This window comes from Papio anubis, chromosome 9 (assembly GCF_008728515.1).
Source record: "Papio anubis isolate 15944 chromosome 9, Panubis1.0, whole genome shotgun sequence".
Lineage (NCBI taxonomy): Eukaryota > Metazoa > Chordata > Mammalia > Primates > Cercopithecidae > Papio > Papio anubis.
In genome coordinates, this window is record NC_044984.1 from 44,214,651 (window position 1) to 44,240,330 (window position 25,680).

General features: G+C 42.4%; 1 protein-coding gene across 7 annotated transcripts in view; it reads left to right on the forward strand.

Annotated features, from left to right (window-relative positions):
* Positions 1 to 25,680, forward strand: part of SPATS2 (spermatogenesis associated serine rich 2) — a 174,608-nt gene that overhangs the window by 16,140 nt on the left and 132,788 nt on the right. For 2 of the 7 annotated variants that reach the window (XM_017945854.3, XM_017945851.3), the window contains one exon: positions 1,967 to 2,062. The exons of 3 other annotated variants lie outside the window; for them this stretch is intronic. The gene's annotated coding sequence lies outside the window, so the exon portion shown is untranslated. The remainder of the gene's footprint in view (positions 1 to 1,966; positions 2,063 to 25,680) is intronic. 2 more of the 7 variants (XM_021922300.2, XM_017945852.3) reach the window with 1 other exon arrangement.

The window sequence follows — 25,680 nt, forward strand, 5'->3', positions numbered from 1 at the left end:
CAGGGTTTCTCCATGTTGGTCAGGCTGGTCTGGAACTCCCGACCTCAGGTGATTTGCCTGCCTCAGCCTCTCAAAGTGCTAGGATTACAGGTGTGACCCACCACGCCAAGCCCATTCATTTCTTTAATAAAGTTTTACTGAGTGCCTATTATGAGCCAGGTACATAAGAGTAAACTAAGCATGAAAATTCTTGCCTGAATGCAGCGTATATTCTAGTGGAGAGGGCAGATATTAAGTGAAGGAGTGAACTGTTTAGTGTTTCACGGGGTAATAAATGGTATTTCCAAAAAAAAAAAAACCACCCCACCAAAGGAGGGGGAGACTGTGTGAGCATGTAAGTATATAAATGTGTGTGTTTGTGTGTGTGATAGAGACGGAGAGAGACACAGATTCAGATGCAGTGAGGGAAGGCCTTGTTGAGAAACTAATATTTGAGGAAAGATCTAAAAGTTGTCTTTGATTCTCTTTTCTTCCTCATACCTCACATCAAATATATCTCCAATTCCTGTTGATATAATCTTCAAAATATATCTGCAACCCACCCATCAAGTAGGTGGATTGAATTGGCAGTGGGAGTTTGTGAAGATTTTCTTCTGATTGTTTTAATATTCTCAGTGAATTAGGAAATAAAGTGCTCAGCCGAGAGTGAGGATGAGGAGGGTGATGGAGGTTTGTGTAAAGAGGAAAAGGTGTTAAATTGTTTAGGAGAATGGGAGAATGGCTGCAGCAGGGAAATATTGTATGATTGCCAGGGAACATTGAGAGCCTCTTGAGGTTCGCAGTTACAATTTTTTTTTTTTTTTTTTTTTTTGAGACAGTCTTGCTCTGTCTCCCAGGCTGGAGTGCAGTGGTGCGATCTCACTGCAACCTCTGCCTCCCAGGTTCAAGTGATTCTTGTGCCTCAGACTCCCAAGTAACTGGGATTGCAGGTGCATGCCATCATGCCTGGCTAATTTTTGTATTTTTTTTTTTTAGTAGAGTCGGGGTTTCACTATGTTGGCCAGGCTGGTCTCAAACTCCTGACCGCAAGTGATCCGCCTGCCTCGGTCCCCCAAAGTGCTGGGATTACAGGTGTGAGCCACCATGCCCAGCCTGTGGTTATTTATTTATTCCGCTCTGTCTCCCAGACTGGAGTGCAGTGGCGCAATCTTGGCTCACTGCAACCTCCACCTCCTTGGTTCAAGCCATTCTCCTGCCTCAGCCTCCCAGTAGCTTGGATTACAGGCACACACCATCATGCCCAACTAATTTTTGTATTTTTAGTAGAGATGGGGTTTCACTGGGCCAGGCTGGTCTCAAACTCCTGACCTCAGGTGTTCTGCCTGCCTTGGCCTCCCAAAGTGCTGGGATTATAGGTGTGAGCTACCATGCCTGGCTTTTGTGGTTATAAATTTAAAGTGAGATCAGTCAGTATGGTTTATTTCCTCCAGCTGTATTCAGCTGCAGGGGTGTAAATTTGGAGTGGATTTAACCAGGGAGGGGTTTTGCCAATATAGCCGAACGAAGCAGGAGAAGGGCAAGGGATAGAGGGTACCTGTGTATGCAAGGTAGTGGTATAACATACTGTGGAATTCAAACCAGTTAAGGAGGGGAGGACATGAAATGGCTAAGAGATGGTGAAAAGATGGGAGAAGCAGTGGATGGAAGGTCCTGGTGGGATCAGAAGCTGCTGGAGTTTGGGTATGTGAGAGACTGAACCATGAAGATAGTGGGTCATTGTTGGACAGTGGGAGATAATTGATATTGTGAAAGCATGATCATGGGCTGAGGGGGTGAAGGACAAGATCAGTGGAGGTGAGAAATGTAAAGAACTGAGACAAGGAATTCAGAGAGATAGGATATGGAAAGATTATCTTTGTGAAATCACTGAGAGTTAAGATAGTAGTATAGAAAGTCACAGGAAGCCAGGTAATGCGTAATAGGATTTTCATAGGATATTCAATATAATGTTTTGTGTTTTTTTTAGGGAATAAGGAGGGAGACAGATTTGGAAACATCTGTGAGGAGCAAGGAGGACATTTACCTCACCCCCAGGTCCAGTGGTATGAGAGGTATCGGGAAGGTAACTTATACCACTTTAGGGCCTCAGAGGCCAGTGTGGCCCCAGAGGAAAACCAGCTTTTAATTAGAGCAAGAAGTTGAAGGGAATATTCAGAGAAGTTGCTGAAAATGTAGGGAACAGTAGAAGTGTTTCAAAATTTGGAGAGGTGGGTGACACATGGAGACAGAGCTAGAGATATGCAGAACAGTGTGGGGATTAGAATGTGGGAGATGAGGCTGGGCGTGGTGGCTCATGCCTGTAATCCCAGCACTTTGGGAGGCTGAGGTGGGTGGATCGCCTGAGGTCAGGAGTTTGGGACCAGCCTGATCAACTTGGTGAAAACCCATCTCTACTAAAAATACAAAAATTGGCCAGGCGCGGTGATGTCCTCCTGTAATCCCAGCTACTCAGGAGGCTGAAGCAGGAAAATCGCTTCAACCTGGGAGGTTGAGGTTGCAGTGAGCTGAGACTGCGCCACTGCACACTCTAGCCTGGGCAACAGAACTAGACTGTGTCTCAAAATAATAATAATAATAATAATAATGTGGGAGATGAGAGATGTGGGAGTCTGGGGCTTCTTTGATGGACAGCATAAGCAGAGGTAAAGAACCTGAAGAGATTAAGCCTGGTGGAGAGCAGGCAGGCACTGGAGGTGAGGGTGGGAGTGTCGGGAGGGAGCAGGGGCGTTCTTACCTAGATCCCCTGCTGACACACCTGTTCATGATGGAGAGGAGTATCTCACTCCAGGTGTAAGCGGTTCTCTTTTGATAAATCCTGTGGGCTCTCTCTTTATGATCACATATTAATGCCTTTTGCTTTTAAGTATTTATTTTTTTTGAGGTAGGGTCTTGCTATGTTATAACCCAGCCTGGCTTCAAACTTATGGGCTCAAGCAATCATCCTGCCTCAGCCTACTGGGTAGCTGGAACTACAGTCGTGCACCACTGTGCCTGGCTTTTTCACTTTAAATCTTTTTGTCTGTGTTACTAATATTAATGAATGAATACCAATAAGATTTTTTTTTGTTTGTTTGTTTTTTGAGATGGAGTCTTGCTCATCGCCCAGGCTGGAGTGCAGTGGCGCGATCTCGGCTCACTGCAAGCTCCGCCTCCTGGGTTCATGCCATTCTCCTGCCTCAGCCTCCCGAGTAGCTGGGACTACAGGCGCCCGCCACCGCGCCCAGCTAATTTTTTGTATTTTTAGCAGAGACGGGGTTTCACCGTGTTAGCCAAGATGGTCTCCATCTCCTGACCTTGTGATCCGCCCGCCTCGGCCTCCCAAACTGTTGGGATTACAGGCGTGAGCCACCGCGCCCGGCCAGATTTTTTGATTAATGTTTGTGTAGCACATTTAAAAATTTTTTTATTTATTTATTTTATTTTATTTTATTTTTATTTTATTTTTTCTTTGAGATGGAGTCTCGCTCTGTAGCCCAGGCTGGAGTGCAGTGGCCGGATCTCAGCTCACTGCAAGCTCCGCCTCCCGGATTCACACCGTTCTCCGGCCTCAGCCTCCCGAGTAGCTGGGACTACAGGCGCCCGCCACCTCGCCCGGCTATTTTTTGTATTTCTTAGTAGAGACGGGGTTTCACCGTGTTAGCCAGTATGGTCACGATCTCCTGACCTCGTGATCCGCCCATCTCGGCCTCCCAAAGTGCTGGGATTACAGGCTTGAGCCACCGCGCCCGGCCGTAGCACATTTTTTTAAAACCATCTTTTAAATTGTCAGCCCTCTGACTTGGTAAGCTGTACATAGTTGTATTTCAAAAATCTGATTGTCTTGATGAATATAATCTTTTCATATTTAATGTGATTACTGATAGTTTAGACTTATTTCTGCTGTTTTCATTTATACATGTTTTTTGAACCACACTTTTTTTTTTTTTTTTTTTTTTTTAAATATATATATTTTTCCCCTGACATTGTCTCTCTCTGTTGCCCTGGCTGGAGTGCAGTGGTGCAATCATGGCTTACTGCAGCCTGAAACTCCTGGGCTCAATCTATCCTCCTGCCTCAGCCTTCTGAGCAATTGGGACTACAGGCATGTGCCACCATGCTGGACTAATTTTTGTATTCTTTGTAGATACGGGGTTTTGCCATGTTACTCAGGCTGATCTTGAACTTCTGGCCTCAAGTGATCCACCTGCCTCAGCCTCCCAAAGTGCCAGGATTACAGGCATGAGCCACTGTGCCTAGCCTTGAACCACACTTTTTTTTTTTCTTTTTCCTTTTTTTTTTTTTTTTTTTGAGACTTTTTTTTTTTTTTTAGGTCACACTCTCTTGCCCAGGCTGGAGTGCAGTGGCATAATCCTAGCTCACTTCAGCCTCAACCTCCCAGGCTCAAGTGATCCTCCCTCTTCAGCTGTACCACTAGGCCCAACTAATTTAAATTTTTTTTTGTAGAGATGGAGTCTCACTATGTTGACCAGGCTGGTCTTGAACTCCTGGTCTCAAGCAGTCTTCTCACATTGGCCTCCGAAAGTGTTGGGCTTACAGGTGTGAGCCACGGTGACCACACTTCTTATTTGCATTCTGTTGTATATATGGAGTTCTTTTTTCTTCTGATTTTTAAGTTGAACATTCTATTTCTCTGTTTAGTAGTTAACTGTTAAATTTTTAACATGCATGCTTACTGAAGTCCAAGATTAATATCTTTGCCTTCCTGAATAATTCAGGAACCTCAGAATACTTTTAAGTTGGAAGGGCCCCGCTTCGCCGTCTTGCGCAAAGCTGCTAGTGGTCAGCTCTGCCCACCGTAACGGGAGGAAGGAATTCTCGCAAGGCTGGAATCCTCCGGGCGCGCCAGTCGGAGGCGGTTGGCAGAGGTGTCTCCCCAATCCGGTGATGGGGCTGAACGCTACTGGCTTCATGGCCACCCCTCCGCTGCCTCCATCTGGTTCAGCGTCTGTTTGCTGAGGAGGCGGACTAGGGGCACGGAGTCTGTTCCCTTGGGTGCATAGGTCCGGGTTGATAGAGGCTTTGAGTCCTCATCACCACAGCTGACGGCTCCGAGGGACTAAGCAGGATATATCTTTAGAAATGAGTTGCACAATTGATAAGGCACTTGCTGATGCTAAAACTCTTGTTGAAAGATTAAGAGATCACAACGATGCAGCAGAGTCTCTGATTGAGCAAACCACAGCTCTCAACAAGCGAGTAGAAGCCATGAAGCAGTATCAGGAAGAAATTCAAGAACTTAATGAAGTCACAAGACATCCGCCATGGTCCACATTAGTTATGGGAATCCAGCAATAAAGCAGACATATCAGAGAATTGCAACAAGAAACAAAAGAATTGCGTACATCCCTGGAAGAACATCAGGCAGCCTTGGAACTTAAAATGAGCAAGTATAGACAACAATTTTTTTTTTTTTTTTGAGGCAGAGTCTCGCTCTGTTGCTCAGGCTGGAGTGCAGAGGCGCAATCTCGGCTCACTGCAAGCTCTGCCTCTCGGGTTCACCGAGTAGCTGGGACTACAGGCCCCTGCCACCACGCCCAGCTAATTTTTGTATTTTTTAGTAGAGATGGGGTTTCACCTTGTTAGCCAGGATGGTCTCGATCTCCTGACCTCGTGAGCCACCGTGCCTGGCCGATAACAAATGTTTAGATTGCTACTGGCTAGCAAAAAAGATGATCCAGGAATAATAATGAAGTTAACAAGAGCAGCACTCCAAGGAACTACAAGCACATGTTGACCAGATAACTGAAGTGGCAGCAGTAATGAAGAAAGCCATTGAAATTGACCAGCAACAGGGTTGCAAGGAACAAGAACTAATATTTCAACTTGAACAAGAAAACAAAGGCTTGAGAGAGATCCTTCAAATAACTCGAGAATCATTTTTGAGCCTAAGGAAAGATGATGTGTCGGAAAGTACTTTGTCAGCATTAGTGACCAACAGTGACTTGAGTCTGAGGAAGAGCTGAAGAGCTTCTGAGTCTGTGAGCTTCTTACATGGCTCCAAATGGTCAAATAAGTGAATGCATGAATGAATGAACAGAAAATTCAATCCTTTATTTTTTTCTCTTTAAATATGTACAGTGCACTGGCTATGAGATAGCAACAAAGATGCATAGTTAATGGTCATAGACTTTATTCCAAAACATAATTGGAAAATAGAAACTGAGCCATTGCCAATTGGTAAAGAAATGAAAGGTTTTCACAGTGACTACTGAATACACCAAGACTACTGAATACAACTTTTGGCCATGCTGCTGGCTTTCTGGGTGATTAATTAGGTAAACTTGAATATTCCCAATAAATGTTTGAGATTCATAAAATTATACCAATTTAAAAATACAAAGTTTTGCCACTGTTTTGTGAACGGAAGATTTGCATGCTATCTTTCATCCTTATTTGGTGTCAAAGTTAATACGAAGTTTATGTACCATGAGACTTCAGCTTTAGTGATTGCCTACTTTTACATTTAAATTTTTGTGAAAGAAAACTCAGTTTTAAAGCCTATAAGAATGTGTTATATGTACCATAAACAAAAGTGATAATTTAATTTTAGCAATTTACCATAACTGATACATAGCTAACAATTCTCCATAACTTAGTTTAAGTATAAGAAATTCCATTTCAGGAATGAAAAAGAAGGAATACTACTTTTTTTTTTTTTCTGAGGTGGAGTCTCGCTCTGTCGCCCAGGCTGGAGTGCAGTGGCCGGATCTCAGCTCACTGCAAGCTCCGCCTCCCGAGTTTATGCCATTCTCCTGCCTCAGCCTCCCGAGTAGCTGGGACTATAGGCGCCCGCCACCTCACCCGGCTAGTTTTTTGTGTTTTTTTGGTAGAGACAGGGTTTCACCATGTTAGTCAGGATGTTCTCGATCTCCTGACCTCGTGATCCGCCCATCTCAGCCTCCCAAAGTGCTGGGATTACAGGCTTGAACCACCGCGCCCGGCCAGGAATACTACTTTCTAAGAAAACTTATAGTAGACATATTTAGTAGGTTGAACTACTTTGAAAGAGTAAGTTTTGGTTTGAAGTCAATAATGAAGATGAGATTTGTTTTTCTCCTCTCTGGCTGATTTTTAAGGATATTATGTAGTTCATTTAATTAACAGTTGAAATGTTTGATATGGCAAAATAGGTATGGTAATTTCAAAGTGAATTGGGAATTCCTCTGGCTCATAGAACCCTTTTAAATTAAATTTAAAAAACAAAAGAATTCTGGATCTGTTTTTAAGCTCCATCTGGTCCTCATAACCTGTAAGATTTTTCTTAAAACCTTTCAGCTGAAAGTGGGGGTACAGGTGGGGTAATCTGTGGATTTAGAAGTATTTGTTTTCTGTTGTCTTTTAAAATGTCAAATATGCTGGGCGCGGTGGCTCACTCCTGTAATCCCAGCACTTTGGGAGGCTGAGGTGGGTGGATCATGAGGTCAGGAGTTTGAGACCAGCCTGGCCAACGTGGTGAAACCCCGTCTCTACTAAAAATACAAAAATTAGTGGGGTGTGGAGGCGCGTGCCTGTAATCCCAGCTACTCAGGAGGATGAGGCAGGAACATCACTTGAACCCGGGAGGCGGAGGTTGCAGTGAGCCGAGATTGTGCCATTGCACTCCAGCCTGGGCAACAGGGCTAGACTCTGTCTCAAAAAATATATACATTAAAAAAAAAAGTCAAATATATAGTATGTAAATTTTTAAAAAGCCACCAGTTATAGAAATGTGCTTTAACATCAGTTGAAACCTAAATTTTCTTATGTCATGGTGATTGTAGTAAAAAGGGATAAAAGAAGAGTGTCAAACATGATGAAATATATCATATGCATTTATATTGAATACATATTAAAGACAAATAGAAAATTCTACTTTGAGTATATAATTTGTTAAATATTACTTTATATAGTAATTTTTATGTATAATTTCATATACTGGTAAAATTCAAAACCACTTTACACTTCAGAATTTTTCTTTTTATTTATTTATTTATTTTATTTATTTATTTTTTTAAGAGACGGAGTCTCGCTCTGTTGCCCAGGCTGGAATGCAGTGGCTTGATCTCGGCTCACTGCAAGCTCCGCCTCCCTGGTTCGCATCATTCATTCTCCTGAATCAGCCTCCTGAGCAACTGGGACTACAGGAGCCTGCCACCACACCCGGCTAATTTTTTTGTATTTTTTTTAGTAGAGACGAGGTTTCACTGTGTTAGCCAGGATGGTCTTGATCTCCTGACCTCGTGATCCACCCACCTCGGCCTCCCAAAGTGCTGAGATTACATGTGTGAGCCACCCTGCCCGGCCAGAATTTTTCTATCTTAAGTTTGGGCTGAGTGAGTTGGATGAGACTGATTGAATAGAAAAGGGCTAATGGCGCAAACATTATATAGATTTCTTTTCTCAGTCAGAGGCCTTATTTGGTATTTTATGAATGACAGTTTTTATTTTTAAACTTTTTTATTGTTTTTGGGAAAATATCCCTTATTTAATGACACATTCATTCAGATACTTTATCCCTGGTAAGAAAGAAAGGAAATAAACTACACAATTGAGATTAAGTCTGAGGCAGTTAATTGAGGCAGCTCTACTATAAAAGATTACTTGATAAATAACTATTTTTGTAAACAAGTTGGTTTAACTTATTCTTGGTCTTTTTGCTTGGATATGAATATAAGATCATGATATTTAAGGTCTTGATGTTATTTAGTGACACTTTTCCATACTGTTATTATTATTATTACTATTTTTGGTTGTTGTTACACAGAACCTTAAGTTTATGTCTGAGGTAGGTACTGCATAGGAACCCATTTTATTATTAAAGATAAGTGATTAAAAAAACGAATGCTTTAAGTTATATTCCTTCTGTATGCTTCAATCTTACTTAATTTTTTGGTAGTTTAGTTCCACCTTAAACCGTGCTTACTGTGAAATATTTAAGGCTGGGGTTGGTGGCTCACACCTGTAATCCCAGCACTTTGGGAGGTGGAGGCAGGTGGATCACCTGAGGTTAGGAGTTCGAGACCAGCCTGGCCAACATGGCGAAACCCCGTCTCTAGTAAAAATACAAAAATTAGCTGGGCATGGTGGTGGGGGCCTGTAGTCCCAGCTACTCAGGAGGCTGAGGCAGGAGAATTACTTGAACCCAGGAGGTGGAGGTTGCGGTGAGCCGAGATCATGCCACTGCACTCCAGCCTGGGCAATAGAGTGAGACTCTGTCTCAAAAAAAAAAAAAAATGTGTATATATATTTCAAATCCACAGATAAAAATAGAGAGTAGGGCGGGCATGGTGGCTCACACCTGTAATCCCAGCACTTTGGGAGGCTGAGGTGGGTGGATCACCTGAGGTCAGGAGTTTGAGACCAGCCTGGCCAACATGGTGAAACCCCGTCTTTACTAAAAATACAAAAATTAGCCAGGTGTGGTGGCAGGCGCCTGAAATCCCAGCTACTTGGGAGGCTGAGGCAGGAGAATTGCTTGAACCTAGGGGGCGGAGGTTGTGGTGAGCAGAGATCACGCCACTTCACCACTCCAGCCTGCGCAAAACTGTGAAACTCTGTCCAAAAAAAAAAAAGAGAGTAATATAGTAACATCTGTGTACTCACCAGTGCTTTGTCTCATCTTAATTATGCCAATTGGCTTCATATCTTTTTTTTTTTTTTTTTTTGAGACGGAGTCTCGCTCTTGCCCCGGCGGTGGGGTAGTGGCGGCCTCTCTCCTCACTGCAAGCTCCGCCTCCCGGGTTCACGCCATTCTCCTGCCTCAGCCTCCAGAGTAGCTGGGACTACAGGCGCCCGCCACCTCGCCCGGCTAGTTTTTTGTATTTTTTAGTAGAGACGGGGTTTCACCGGGTTAGCCAGGATGGTCTCGATCTCCTGACCTTGTGATCCGCCCGTCTCGGCCTCCCAAAGTGCTGGGATTACAGGCTTAAGCCACCGCGCCCGGCCCATATCTTTTTTTTTAATTGTGGACATTTTCAACAATAAAAATGGAAAGAATAATATAATTGACTCTCATGTAGACTCGTCTAGCTTCAGTGATTATTAACATTTTTTCCATTCTTAGTTTCCTCTGTTCTTCCCACTCACTACTTTTGATGAGTATTGTCAACATTATCCATCCTTTTCTAAAAGTTCTCCATCAGCCTTTCATCCAGTGATTTTAGCAGCCATTGATGATTGTTGACTAGATCCATTCTTATTTTAAGGCATACAAAATAAGGATTTTTTTTCCAATTTTATTATTCTGTATTAGGTAGAATTTTTCTATAAGGACTTTTTCCTTCATTAACTTTTTGATTACTTTGAAATATGGTTTGTACAGGAAAGGCAGAATTATTTATCTTTGTATTTAGAATAATGAAATGACTTAGTGCCCCACTAACCTCCAAAAGTGACTAATGTGTTTTGTTTGTTTTAGAGTGTGATTATAAATTAATGGATATTTATGTATTTAATATATTTCAGGCACCATAGACATTATTCTTATTGATGTTCATATTGTCTCATCGTAGTTCAGTGGGAACCCATTTAATTTGGCTCTTTTGTCTTTTTGATGTGACCCCAGTAGTCTTTGATAGCGTTCCTGTTTTATGCGACAAGAAAACTGAGGCTCATCTGTTTATTTCCTTTCAATAACAGGCCACTGTTCCCCTCTATTTTTATGTTTATTTTTGTAGAGACAGGGTCTCCCTATGTTGCCCAGGCTGGTGGTGTTGAAATCCTGCACTCAAGTGATCTTCCTGCCTCAAGTAATGTTACTGTCTCAGATTACAGGCATGAGCCACTGCTCTGGCCAGCCCTCCAACTTGTTTTTCAAAGTCTTTTTTGCTATTCCAAGACTTTTGCATTTTCATATGGATTTTAGAACTAGTTTGCTGGACTGGGCATAGTGGCCCACCCCTGTAATCCCAGCACTTTGGGAGGCTGTAGTGGGCAGATTGCTTGAGCCCATGTTGCCTGGGCAACATGGCGAAACCCTGTCTTTACCAAAAATACAAAAATTAGCCCGGCTTCATGATGTGCACCTGCAGTCGCGGCTACTCGGGAGGCTGAAGTGGGACGGATCACACTTGAGTTTAGGAGGCAGAGGTTGCATTGAACTGAGATCAAGCCACTGCACTCCTGTCTGGGGGACAGAGCAAGACTTCGTCTCCAAAAAAAAAAAAAAAAAAAAAGAGAACTAATTTGCTGGATTCTGCAAAAAGTCTTCTGGGATTTTGATTGAGATTGCATTAAATCTGTTGAATCAGTTTGGGGAGAATTGGCATGCTGACAATATTGAGTCTTCTAACCTGTGAACAGGTAGATATATAACTCCTTTTATTTAGGTCTTTAATCTCTCTCCATGATGTGTAGTCTTCAGTGTTCAGATCTGTCACATCTTTTTTTTTTTTTTCAGATTTATCTTTACAGATTTTATATTTGGTGCTTTGTATTTGTAGTTTTCATTGGTGATTGTTTGTTGCTAGTATATAAAAATACAGGCCGGGTGCGGTGGCTTACGCCTATAATCCCAGCACTTTGGGAGGCCGAGGCGGGTGGATCACGAGGTCAGGTGATCGAGACCATGGTGAAACCCCGTCTCTACTAAAAATACAAAAAAAATTAGCTGGGCGCAGTGGTGGGCGCCTGTAGTCCCAGCTACTCGGGAGGCTGAGGCAGGAGAATGGCGTGAACCCGGGAGGCGGAGCTTGCAGTGAGCCGAGATCGCGCCACTGCACTCCAGCCTGGGCTACAGAGCAAGACTCCGTCTCAAAAAAAAAAACCAAAAAACAACCAATAGATTTTTCTATATTGACATTATATTCTGCAACCTTGCTAAACTCATTTACTATTATTTTTTAGATTTCATCAGATAGTTTTTTCACAGATGATCATGTCATCTATGAATAAAGACAACTTTAAGGCCGGGTGCGGTGCCTCACACCTGTAATCCCAGCAGTTTGGGAGGCTGAGGCGGGCGGATCACCTGAGGTCAGGAGTTCGAAACCAGCCTGGCCAACATGGTGAAACCCTGTCTCTACTAAAAATACAAAAAAAAAAAAAAATTAGCTGGGTTTGGTGGCAGAGGCCTGTAATCCCAGCTACTCAGGAGGCTGAGGCAGGAGAATCCCTTGAACTTGGGAGGTGGAGGTTGCAGTGAGCCAAGATCGCACCACCGTACTCCAGCCCAGGTGATAGAGCGAGACTCTGTCTTGGGCCAAAAAAAAAAAAAAAAGGGACAGTTTTACTTCTTTTTCTTTTTAATCTGGATTCCTTTTACTTCTTAATTTAAAAATTTTTAAATTTAAAATTTTTTTTTTTTTTTTTGAGGCGGAGTCTTCACTCTGTCGCCCAGGCTGGAGTGCAGTGGCGCGATCTCGGCTCACTGCAAGCTCCGCCTCCCGGGTCCGCGCCATTCTCCTGCCTCAGCCTCCCAAGTAGCTGGGTCTACAGGCGCCCGCCACCGCGCCCGGCTAATTTTTTGTGTTTTAGTAGAGACGGAGTTTCACCGTGTTAGCCAGGATGGTCTCGATCTCCTGACCTCGTGATCCGCCCGCCTCGGCCTCCCAAAGTGCAGGGATTACAGGCGTGAGCCACCGCACCCGGCCTAAAATATTTTTTATTTACAGAGATGGAGTCTTACTGTGTTCCCCAGGCTAGTCTCAACACTCCTGTCTTGGCCTCCCAAAGTGCTGGGATTATAGGCGTGAGCTACTGTGCCCAGCCTTCTTTTATTTCTTTTTTTTGCCTGATTGCTCTGGCTGGAACCTCCAATACAATGTTGAAGAGAAGCAGTGAAAGTAAATATCCTTGTGTTGTTCCTATCTTAGAGACACTACAACCTTGTTTTTCAGATTTTTTTTTTTTTTTGAGATAGAGTGGATGGAATGCAATGTCATGATCTTGGCTCACCGCAACCTCCTCCTCCCTGGTTCAAGCAATTCTCCTGCCTCAGCCTCCCAAGTAGCTGGGATTAAGGCGCCTATCATCATGCCCAGCTAATTTTTTTGTATTTTTATTAGAGACGGGGTTTCATCATGTTGATCAGGCTGGTCTTGAACTCCTGACCTCAGGTGATACACCCACCTCAGCCTCCCAAAGTGCTGGGATTACAGGTATGAGCCACCAAGCCTGACCCAGATTGTTATTTTACTTTTTTTTGGTGGTAAGAATACTTCACGTGAAATCTACCCTTCTAACAAATCTTTTGTTGTACATACTGTAATATTAACTATAAGGACAATCTTTTACAGCAGACCTGTAGAACTTAATCAGCTTGCTGAATAGCAACTCTTCGTTTCCCCCTCTCCCCAGCCCCTGGCAACTACCATGCTACTTTCTGCATCTGTGTGTTTGAGTATTTTATATACCTCTGTAAGTGGTATCATGTATTATTTGTCCTGTGACTGGCTTCTTTCACTTAGCATAATGCTTCAAGGTTCATCCATGTTGTCACATGTGGCAAGATTTCCTTTTTGAAGGCTTAATAATGTTCCATTGTATGTGTATACTACATTTTATTGTTAATTCATCCGTTGATGTACATTTAGATTGTTTCTACATCTTGGCCATTGTGAATAATGCTACAGTAAACATGTGTCCCTCAAGATCCTGATTTCAGTTCTTTTGGATAAATATCCAGAAGTGAGATTAGCGGATCATGTCATATATTTTCCATAGCAACTACACCGTTTTACGTTCCCATCAACACTGTACAAGGGTTTTAGCATTTCCTTGTCTTCATCGTATTCTTTTTCTTGGGGTGCTGTCTTTCATTGCTGATTTCCTCATGGGAGGTTTGTTTGTCTGTCTGTGTATGTGTGTGTATTTTCTTTAACTCTGAACTTGAGTCCTATGTACCTCAGATTGTGGAAGCTTCCCTACTGCATAGTTTCTCCTTTGCTTCTACTGTGGTACTATTTCATTCTTTAGTTCTGAATCTTATTTATGATAAAGTGTCAGCTTGGGTCCCTCTACCACATGTGTAGTATGAATTTAGATCTCACATCTGTGAATGGTACAGGACTAGGATCCAGTTTCTTCCAGATAACTTTTTCCATTCCTAGTCCCAAATGCAAGACTTTCTCTTCTCCTAGCTAGTGAGCTGTTTCTACTTCTCATTTCATGGATGGAGCAGTCCTTTTTGTTTCTTAATTTATGCTCAGTTCCATCTTGTTTTGGGCTGAGTACATGGCCTGTGGCCTAAACTCTTCTGTAACTCCTAGCCCTTTAGGCATCTGTCTGATTCAGGTATTCGTGTGTATCATTTGGCTTCCACTCTGGACTTCAGCTCTGTAATAGCCTTTTAAATGAGCTTCTCTGATTCCACTCTTGTACCCCTAGTAATCCATTCCCAACACAGTGATCATTTATTTTATTTACATTTTAGTGCCTATGTTGTTAGCTTCATCTGGCACCATTCCTACCCTCTGGTTACTCTGGCCATTTATTTCCCTAATGTCTGGTGTTCCCACTCACTTCAGGGCCTTTGTACTTGCTATTCCCTCTGTCTGGAATGTTCTTCACTGCCACCACCCCTTCCCTTGTCATTACCTTCTCATTTTTAGGCTCTGACCTCAGTTATCACTTCCTGAGAGAAGTCTTTGCTGACTCCTCACTTCGTTTCAGGTTTCTCTCTCCCTGTGGATATCACCGCATCCTAAACTTTATTTTCATGGCATGTATCATAGTTTTTTATTAGAATGTAAACTGTCTGAGGGTAGGAACTTTGTCTTGCTTGTCACTGTATTTCCTGTCCTGAGAAGAGTGCTTATACAAGTAGGTATTAAAATGATGTTGAGTGGGTGCATGTATTTGAGCAGTTTCCTCCATTAGACTGTAAGCTAGGAGAGTGCAAGACATTTCCGTTTTGCTCACTAGTATATTCCCCAGTGCCTAGTATAGAACCTGGCATATTATAAGCGCTCAATAAATATTTACTGGCCGGCTGGATGCTGTGGCTCACTCCTGTAATGCCACAGCTTTGGGAGGCTAAGATGGGAGGATCCCTTAAGGCCAGGAGTTTGAGACCAACCTGGGTAACATAACAAGACCCTATCTCTACAAAAAATAAAAAAAGCTAGCTGGGTATCGTAGTGCGTGCCTGTTGTCTTAACTACTTGGAAGGCTGGCGTGGGAAGACCACTTGAGCCCAGGAGTTTGAGGCTTCAGTGAGCTATGATGATGTCATTGCATTCCAGCTTGAGCGACAGAGTGAGACTCCTAGCTCTTAAAAAAAAAAAAAAAGAAAAAAAAAAGGGGCCGGGCGCGGTGGCTCAAGCCTGTAATCCCAGCACTTTGGGAGGCCGAGATGGGCGGATCATGAAGTCAGGAGATCGAGATCGAGACCATCCTGGCTAACCCGGTGAAACCCCGTCTCTACTAAAAAATACAAAAAACTAACCGGGCGAGGTGGTGGGCGCCTGTAGTCCCAGCTACTCGGGAGGCTGAGGCAGGAGAATGGCATAAACCCAGCAGGCAGAGCTTGCAGTGAGCTGAGATCTGGCCACTGCACTCCAGCCTGGGCGACAGAGCAAGACTCTGTCTCAAAAAAAAAAAAAAAAAAAAAAAAAAAAAGGATAAATTGGCCAAGCATGATGGCCCACATCTGTAGTCCCAGCACTTTGGGAGGCCGAGGTGGGCAGATCATTTGAGCTCAGGAATTTGAGACCAGCCTGGGCAACATGGCAAAACCCCATCTCTACAAAAAATACAAATATTAGTGGTGTGAGCCTGTGGTCCCAGCTACTCAGGAGGCTGAGGTATGAGGATTGTTTGGGCCAGGGAGGTGCAGATTGCAGTGAGATCAAGCCACTGCACTCCAGCCTGGGAGACAGAGGGAGACTCTGTCTCATAAAAAAAAAAAAAAAAAATTTGATGGCTGACTGAATGAATGAATGAATAAGTAATTTTAAATGAGGATGGGGGCCAGACTAGGGCCAGTTCATAAAGAATTTTATTTGTAATGCTAAGAAGCTTGAATTTGAACTTTAGATAAGGGGGTTTTAAGCAGGAGAATGCCATGAACAGGCTTACATTCAATGTAGAAGGATCCCCTCAGCAGCTATGTGGAGACTGGTTGGAACGTTACAGAATATTGGTGTACTCCAGGGAAGATTGAAGTCCTAATAGAAGGAAGGTGGAATGGAAAAGATAAATTCAAGAGAATTTAGAAATAGGCAGGATTGGATTGGATGAAGGTGGGAGAATAAGGGGAAGAACGTGTGTTACTTCCTGGGTTTCTTGTCTGGGAGACTAAGTAGTGCCACCCACATGGGCACTGTAGAAAGAAGGACAGGCTTGGGAGTGGATGAACTTAGTTGAGATGTGTTAAATTTTTAAACATGAGAAATATGGAAAATTTAATTGATGGTATATTTACTTGGATTATGGATATTCTTTTTTTTTCCCCTCACACACTTAATCCTTTATATGTAAATATAGAAATCCCGCCCACCCCCATGTTTTCCAGAAAATGATTTGAGTTAAATAGCTCTTTTACTAGGAACATGTTCAGTTTGAGTCTCCTGTGGGATATCCAGGTGGAGATGTACATTAGGTAACAGGGAGCTCGGTTGAAAAGGTCTATTTCTGTATTATTTCCTACAATTTCAATGAAAACAGCCTGACAATTTTGACTTTTTCTATCTTAGGCTGTTTTAGCATGCCTTGTCTCCAGTACTTGCAAAGCTGCCCTAGATTTTTCTTCCTTTTGTTTTTGTCCTTCCTCTTTATTTTGCCTTTGCCAGACTCAAGGGCTTCTCACCTTCTGACCCCTGCATTTCCCCCATGTCCACATACATCTTAGTGTCTTTTTTTCTAATTTTTTTCTCAAAGAGCATATAATTCTTTTTTTCCCTTTGGTTTTCAGGGTTCATTTTCATCAAAGTTATGTGTGAATATGGTTTATAGAATCAAATAGTTTTGTAAAGCTTGTTTTAAAAAAGCAGCACCCCCCTTTATTTCCCTTTTCTCAGAAGCACTTTTAGCTTTTTTAGTTAGTATTTTTGTTACCTCCATTTCTGTAATAACATGTTATATTGCTATTTCTGATTTCATCAGTTATAAGACACACCATTAGTTGATGTACTACTAGAAAAGGGAAATAAGCCCAAGATGGACAGTCTATTAAGGGCCATGCATAAAGCTGGGAAACCACATGAGAATGGAAATGAGATGTAAACCCACCTTACAGAAAGGCATAGCAAGGCAGCTTGTGTCTCAACTTTGATGGTATGTAGGAGGGCTAAAAACTTTCATGGGAATTTAAACTGGTTCTAGGTCTGAATTCACACTCCCTATGTGATACAACAAAATTTAAGCAGAGATTCTAATTAAAAGTTGTTTCAGATTGGTAGTGCCTCAGGTGCTTGAAATAAACAAATAGCAATTATACGATGTCATTAATTGTGCTTGGTTTTCAGAGATGTTAAAATATGAAAAAAATATGGCACCATGTACCAGGCACTGTTCTTATTGCTTGAGATAAACTGTGAACAAAACAGACCTTCTCTGTCTTCTTTGAGTTTATATTCTGGAGAGGGGAATGTTTAGACAAAATAAGAATATACATGGTATACTAGATGTTGCAGATATCTAAGTAAGATGACTAAAAATTGACCATCAGATTTAGTAATTTGGAAGTTGTTTGCTGATCTTGACAGGAGAGACTTTGGTAGGTTAGTCAGGAAGCAAAAGCCTCTTGGGGTGATTTTGAGAGAGAATGGGAAGACGGGAATTGGAGACAGTTACAGCTTCTTGGAGTGTTGCTGTCAAGGAGAGCAGAGAAACGGGTAAGTAGCTGGAGAGGAAACTGGGGTTATGGCTTATCTTTTTCAATGAGATAATTAAGAGTGTGTTTCTACAGTGCTGATGAGAATGCACCAGTAGAGAGGGAAATATTGCTGATGCAGGAGGGAGAAGGGGGAATGACTTGGCAATAGGGTTTGGAGTCTGGCGTTCAAGTGGAGGAATTGGCTGTAGGTAAGAGCAGTCAGTTCATCTACAGTGAATAACAGGAGAGAGGACAGGGCAAATGGTGGTATTGATTGCCGCCTTCTTTCACTGAGGAACTGGCAGGAAGGACAGCAGCTAGGAGTGAGCATGGGCGAGAAAGTGTTCATTGATAGCTTGAGGAAAGAGAAAATGGCATAAAATGTACCAAATAGAGGAGTGGGAGACTGAATTATAAGGCAAAAGTTTTGATTGTCATGCTGAGCTAAGAGATTTGAAGTTAGCTGTTGTGAATTTTATGTGAGAACTGTTTAGTATGAATGTGTTTATTTTTATTATTTCGTTTTAATTTTGAGGTAGGATCTTGCTTTGTCAGCCAGGCTTGAGTACTGTGGTGCATAGCTCACTGCATCCTTCAACCTCCCAGGCTGAAGCGATTCTCCCACCTCAGCCTCCCAAGTAGCTGGGACCACAGGCATGTGCCACTAATTTTTTGATTTTTTTTTTTTTTTTGTAGAGACAAGGTCTTACTATGTTGCCCAGGCTGGTCTCAAACTCCTGGGATAAAGCTATCCTCCTGTCTGACCCTCCCAAGTAGCTGGAACTACAGCCAAGTACCGCCATGCCTGGCTAATTTTAAAATTTTTTGTAGAGACAAGGTCTCCCTACGTTGACCAGGCTAGTCTCAAACTCCTGGGCTCACGTAATCCTCCTGCCTCTGCCTCCCACAGTGCTGGGGTTGCAGGCATGAGCCACTGCATCTGGCTCTTTTTTTCCTTTTTAAAGCCACATTTACCTACATGGTGTAGGCATAGAGTAGATGGACAGCTTTTTGTTTTTAACATATTATTCAGGAAGATTTTAGACATACAAAAGTAAATAGAGCCCTCATGTACTCATCACCCAGTTTCAACAAATATTTACTCACTGCTAATCTTGTTTTATTTGTACCCTCAACCATTTCTACCTTCCCATATTATTTTGAAGCAATCCCAAACATCATATTTTGTGCTTAAATATTTCATGTTTCTCTAAAAGAGATGGACTCTTACCAAAAAGTACCATTACCATACTAAAAGATTTAACAATTCCTTGATATCAAATATCCTGTCAGTTTCTTTTTCTTTTCTTTTTTAGTTTTTATTTTAAAATTTAATTTATTTTTCAGACAGGGTCTTACTCTGTCACCTAGACTGGAGTGCAGTGGTGCGATGTCAGCTCACTGTAACCTCTGCCTCCCAGACTCAAGCGATTCTTCTGCCTCAGCCTCCTGAGTAGCTGGGATTACAGCCATGTACCACACTGCCCGGCTAATTTTTTTGTATTTTTAGTAGAGACGGGGTTTCGCCATGTTGGCCAAGCTAGTCTTAAACTCCTGACCTCAAATGATCCACCTGCTTGGCCTAGTTTTTGTTTTATTGATTGATTGATTGATTGATTGACTGACAGGGTCTCACTCTGTCGCCCAGGCTGGAATGCGGTGGTGCAAACATGGCTCACCACAGCCTTGACCTCTTGGGCTCAGTTGATCCTTCTTCCTCAGTCTCCCAAGTAGCTGGGAGTATAGGCATGCACCACCATGCCCAGCTATTAGTTTTGTAATTTCCAGTTGCCTCCTGAATGTCCTAAATGGTTTTGTTTTTCTTGACAGAGGTTGTATTTAATCAGGGTTGGTGTTTCGCCAGGCAGGTATGATGAAATGAGAGTAGGGGTCATGAGACTTGAGGTGTATACAAGGGAATGATAATAGTGATGGACTTTGAACTTGACGCTTAGGAGGAAAATGAGGATGTAAGAGGGGAATGGGATCAATGGCTTGTAAATCCTGGTGGAGTCAAAGGATTGTTGGAGTTAGGGTGCTAGAGGGAGCAATCTGAAAAGATACAGAATGGTGATTGGAGAGTAGAGCAGCTGAAGTGGAGATTGTGGGGGGCTCTAATTATTGTAATGACAAGGTCTAGGATATTGACTGTGGGAGGGAGTGGAAAGTAGGGTAAAGGACAAGATTGTCGCAGGAGAGATGGTAAAGGAACTGAGAGGTCTGAGCATCAGAACAGTCACCTACATGAACATTGAAATCTCCTGGAAAAATGATAGCCCAGTGAGCCAGGAACTGAAGTCTTCAAGGCTTAAGGCTTGAGAAGTGACCTAGGCATATCCAGATGAATGTAAAGAAGAAGAGGGTAGTGGTGATATGGTTTGACAGGAGGCTTTTTTCAGGAAGGAAGGGGGAATAATCTGGAAACAGAACCTAGGTACAAGGTAAATAACCTTACCTCTTCTAACCCCTAGGCCCTCTGGTATTAGGGTGTGAGAGAGAAAACACTGCGGATAGGACTGTAGAGAGAACAGTGGCTTTAGAGCAATTAGATTTCATTTAGAGCAAAATGGTGAAGGGATCATTTAGACAAGAGGTTTAAGATACAGGGGATTTAGTTGATGTGTTCCAGGGGATATGGTGCAAAGATTTTGGGAATTGAGGAGGAGTGGAGAAAGGGGAGGCCCGTCATTAAAGGGGGTGAAAGTTTGAGGATTCAGAATGACCTGAGAGTCCTGGGAGTTTTGTGGTGAGTGATGTAAAGAGGGACACATCATGATGACATTAGTCCTGATGTCTCAAGGCAAATTGTAGTGTAAGCACATGAAGGACAGAGGTAGTGAAGAAGCTGCAGAGTGGAAGTTCCCTTTACTTCTGGCAGTGCAGGTGTAGGGAAAAGCGGAAGAGCTGGAGCTCTGTTACTTCTTATTTACTCCTGGGGCCAAAGTGGTCAAAAGTAAAAAGCTGTTATTTCAGTGATTCAAAAACTGGAATTCTTGCTGGGCATGGTGGCTCATGCCTGTAATCCCAGCATTTTGGGAGGCCGAGGTGGGCGGATCACCTGAGGTCAGGAGTTCGAGACCAGCCTGGACAACATGGTGAAATCTCGCCTCTACTAAAAATACAAGAGTTAGCCGGGCGTGGTGGTGGGTGCTTGTAGTCCCAATTGCTCAGGAGGCTGAGGTATGAGAATCCCTTGAATCAGGGAGGCGGAGGTTGCAGTGAGCCAAGATCATGCCACTGTCTACACATACACACACACACACACACACACACACACACACACACACAAACAAACAAAACTGGAATTCTCTGTTATGGCTTATTGATTTTCTATTCCCTGTTGTTTCCTGCCCATAGTACCCTATTCTTAAATATCCTGGAAACTGGGTGCTGGGGAAACGACAGCAAGATTACAGTAAGGAATTGGGGGCCTCAGCTCAAGGGTTGGAAAGGGAAGGGAGGGAAGAAGTTTCAAAGAGAATTAGCTTTAGATTCCTTAAATCTGGCCAAAGAAAAAGAGAGAGTTAGAAGAGGGAAGTTTGACCTGTGTTCTGGGAGGGGAGAGTAAAGTACTGTTTGGAAATAGGGAACCTGCCTAAGGATCTGTGTCCTCACAGGTTCCAGAAAGAGCTGTTGCTGGATGTGAGACTTGACTTTTGCTAGATTCATTCGTTCCAGTGGATATTTACTAGCGCCTGCTGTGTGCCAGGCACTGGGCTAGATGCTAGGGGTATAATGTTGAGCAAGAGACAAGTTCCTGCTTACATGGATTTACAATCTTGCAGGGAAGACAATTAAACCAGAAATTACAATTTAATGTGGTGAATGCTATGATAGAAATTGTCAGCGTCCTTTGGAAGCCTCTAGTGAAAGCATCAGATTAGTCTTAAATGGGGTAGGGAGGGGAAGAGTGCAGGTTCTGGAGTTAGTGACTTTAAAAAAATTTTTTTTGTTTTTTTAAGAGATAAGATCTTGCTCTGTTGCCTAGACTGGGGTGTAGTTGTGTGATCTTAGCTCACTGCAGCCTTGAACTCCTGGGCTGAAGTGATCCTCCCGCCTCAGTCTCCCAAGTAGCTGGGACCACAGGTGCATGCCACCATGTCCAGCTAATTTTTTGTAGAGACAGGGTCTTGCTTTGTTGCCTAATCTGATCTCCAGCTCCTGGCCTCAGGTGATCCTCCTTCCTTGGTTTCCCAAAGTGCTGGGATTATAGGCGTGAGCCACTGTGCCCTGCTTAGAGTAGTCACGTTTAGATAGAGATTTGAAAGATGAGCAGAAATTAGCCAGTCAAAGAGAATAGGGGAGAATAGTTACGTGTCAAGCAGCCAAATGTATGCTGTCTTTGCCCCTCCAACTGCCAAACCTTATTTTCGCAGGGGAACAGAGAACAGAGTCATCTGTTCTGATCACTGTCTTCATCCCCAGCATTCCTATATACCAGGGGTTGGTAAACTACTGTTCACGGACAGGTCAGATCTGGCCTGCTGCCTGTCGTTGTATGGCCTGCAAGCTAAGAATGGTTCTTATACTTTTAAGTGGTTGAAAGAATAAAAAGAAGAATATTTTGTGACACATGAAAATTATATTAAATTCAAGTATCAGTGTCCCTGAAAAATACTTGTGTTGGAACACAGCCATGCTCATTTTTTTTCTTTTTCTTTTTTTTTTTTTTTGTATTGTCTATGGCTGCTTTCACACTGCAGCAGCAGGTTTGAGTGGTTGCAATACAGATTGTATGGCTTGCAAAGCCTAAAATATTTGGTATCTTGCTCTTTACAGAAAAAGTGTGATGGCACCTGGTTTAACCCATCATTATTATTTCATTGTATCATATCTGTATGAGGATTATCATTAGCTACCATTCATTTCCTATGTGCTAGATGCTTTACATGTTTATATATAACCTTTTTAATAATTGTCCAGAGATGTTGGTAACATGCCTAAAATTACGCACTTAAATTTTGACACAGTTTCAAAATTTAAACCCAGATGTCTGAATTCAACATCTGTATTCATTTTACTGATGACATTGTGTTATAATTGTTCATATGTCCATCTCTCAAGAAGAGACTTGAGCTTGGGCTGGGCGCCGTGGCTCACACTTGAATTCTCAGCACTTTGGGAGGCTGAGCCGGGTGGATCGCCTGAGTTCAGGAGTTCCAGACCAGCCTGGCCGATGTGGCAAAACCCCGTCTCTACTAAAAATACAAAAATTAGCTGGGCATGGTGACCCATGCCTGTAATCCCAGCTACTTGGGAGGCTGAGGCAGGAGAATCACTTGAACTCGGGAGGTAGAGGTTGCAGTGAGCCGAGGTTGCAGTGAGCTGAGATTGCACCACTGCACCCCAGCCTGGATGAGAGAGTGAGACTGTCTCAAAAAAAGGAGAGACTTGAGCTTGAATGATAGCTTGCTTTTTCTTAAACAGCTACCATTTTTAGTACAGGATGAGTCCAAATAAATGTTTATTAGACAACTTTCATGTATATAATTTCATCTACCTTCTAACAAACCTGTGAGGATAACACATATATAAATTTTTCAGATAATTGACATTTACTCTTTTGCATACAATTTCTTCCATTTTAAATAACAATACTTTAAAATATGACATTTGAAAATTACATTAAATGTAACTAAAGATGTTTGGAAAAATTTTGTGCTGTCAGAACAATGCCTTTGGTTTGGGAGGCCAAGGCGGGTGGACCACTTGAGGTCAGGAGTTCAAGACCAGCCTGGCCAACATGGTGAAACCCTGTCTATACTAAAAATACAAAAATTAGCTGGTCATGGTGGTGCATGCTGGTAATCCCAGCTACTTGGGAGGCTGAGGCAGGAGGATTGCTTGAATTCGGGAGGATACTGACATATATGTACAGTTGTTTGTGTAATACCTATAGTAAATAATAATCTTGGAATGCTAGATCTTTCTAGTTTTTGCCAACTTTTTTTTTTTTTTTTAAGACAGGGTCTCTTGCTCTGTCATCTAGGCTGGAGTGCAGCAGTGCAATCACAGCTCACTGTAGCCTTGACCTCCCAAGCTCAAGTAAACCTCCCACTTCAGCCTCCCAAGTAGCTGGAACTGTAGGTGTGCACCACCACACCTGACTAATTTTTTTTTAGTTTTTGTAGAGATGGAGTCTCACTATGGTGCCTACTCTGATTTTGAATTCCTGGCTTCAAGCTATCCTCCCACCTTGGCCTTCCAAAGTGCTGAGATTACAGGTGTGAGCCACTGCACCCAGCCTAGTTTTTGTCAGCTTTTTATGCTTTCTTTTCTGTGTATTCCTTTGTCAGCTGTCAGTGATAGCTGCTTCCCCCCCCCCGCCATTTTAAATTTGCTACTTCTATCTTTTGGTGGATTCAGGAACTAGAATTATAACTCTATCAAAATTGTGTATAAAGTAAGAGTTCCAAGATCAAGGCAGATTTGGTTTAAAAAAAAAAGTAAGAATTAGTCTTGATACTATCACCTGTGAATAAAGTGAAAGTGAGGTGTTCTTGTTCTTAAGGATTTTATAACACAGTTGGAGAGAGCAAACATATACTGGGAACAATCATAATGTAAAATAATATTAACACCAAACTTGTATATCCCACTGGCCACTTAACATCTCTATGTGCATGTCTAATCGTGGATATAATAGGCATCTCAAACTTCATGTGAATCCCCATGCCTCTTTCACGGTCATCTCCATTTCAGTAAATAGACTATCCTTTCAGTTACTTGCGACAAAAACCTTGGAATCATCCTTGATGCCTCTCTCCCTGTACATATCACATTTCATCTTGTTTTACTTTGAGAATACATACTGAACCTTACCACCCTCTCTGCTACTACCACTCAGATTCAAACTGCTGTCCTCTCTTTCCTGGATTGTTGCATTAGTCTTTTGATTGAGTTCTTTCTCTTTCTGTCCTTGTCTTTGTGCAGTCTTTTCTCAACAGACCTCCAGAATGATCCCCTTAAAATGAAGTCAAATGAGGTTGTCACTTCTTTGCTCAAGATCTTCCAGTGGTTTTCCATTTTAGAGTAAAAGCCAAAGTTGTGACAGTGGACTGAAAGGTTGTACAAAGTCTGACTTCAGTTTACTCCTCTGGCCTGATTTCCTGTGACTCTCCACTGCTCATGTTCCTTTAGCCACAGTGACATCCTTGCTGTTTTTCTAAGATGCCAGGTTGTTTCTTCTTCAGAACATTTGTGCTTGCTGTTGCCTCTCCTAGAATGCTTTTCCCATGCAGGTAGTATGGCTTTTCCTCTTCCTTACTTCAGCGGTTGGGCTCAAATGTCACCATATTGGTGAGGCCCTGGCTCTGTATCACCTTTACCCTGCTTCATTTTCTCTGTAGCACTTATACAGATCTGATAGGCTCTGTGTGTATTTTATTTATTCAAATTTTAATTAAAAAATGTTTTATTGCTATCTCCCCATAGGCTAAGACAGGGGTTGCCAAGCCAAAAATGGCCTGCTGCCTCTTTTTGTAAATAAAGTTTAATTAGGACACAGCCATGCTCATTCATTAACATATTGTCAGTGCAGCTTTTGCATTGCAACAGCAGAGTTGAGTACTGTGACAGACTGTATGGCCAGCAAAGCCTAAAATATTTGTTGTGTGGCCCTTGACAGAGTTTGTGGGCTCCTTGGCTAGCAGCATGTTTGACACATAGCAGATGATTAATTGAATGAAAACAAAGTCAGTGTTAAATGGTAGGTTACAGACTGTAAAATGCTATATGAGTTAATATCTTAAAAGTTACTTGTTATTAGACTTTAAAATCAAGGATAATTTGGGAATACGTCAGCCGTAATACTTTGTGCAAGCTGAGGTTCTTGAATGTATTAGTCATTACCACCTGATAGCAGAGATATGCCAGCTTTTCTAAGGCCACACCTAATTTGGAGATGATAGTATTCCTTTTTTTTTTTTTTTTTGAGACAGAGTCTC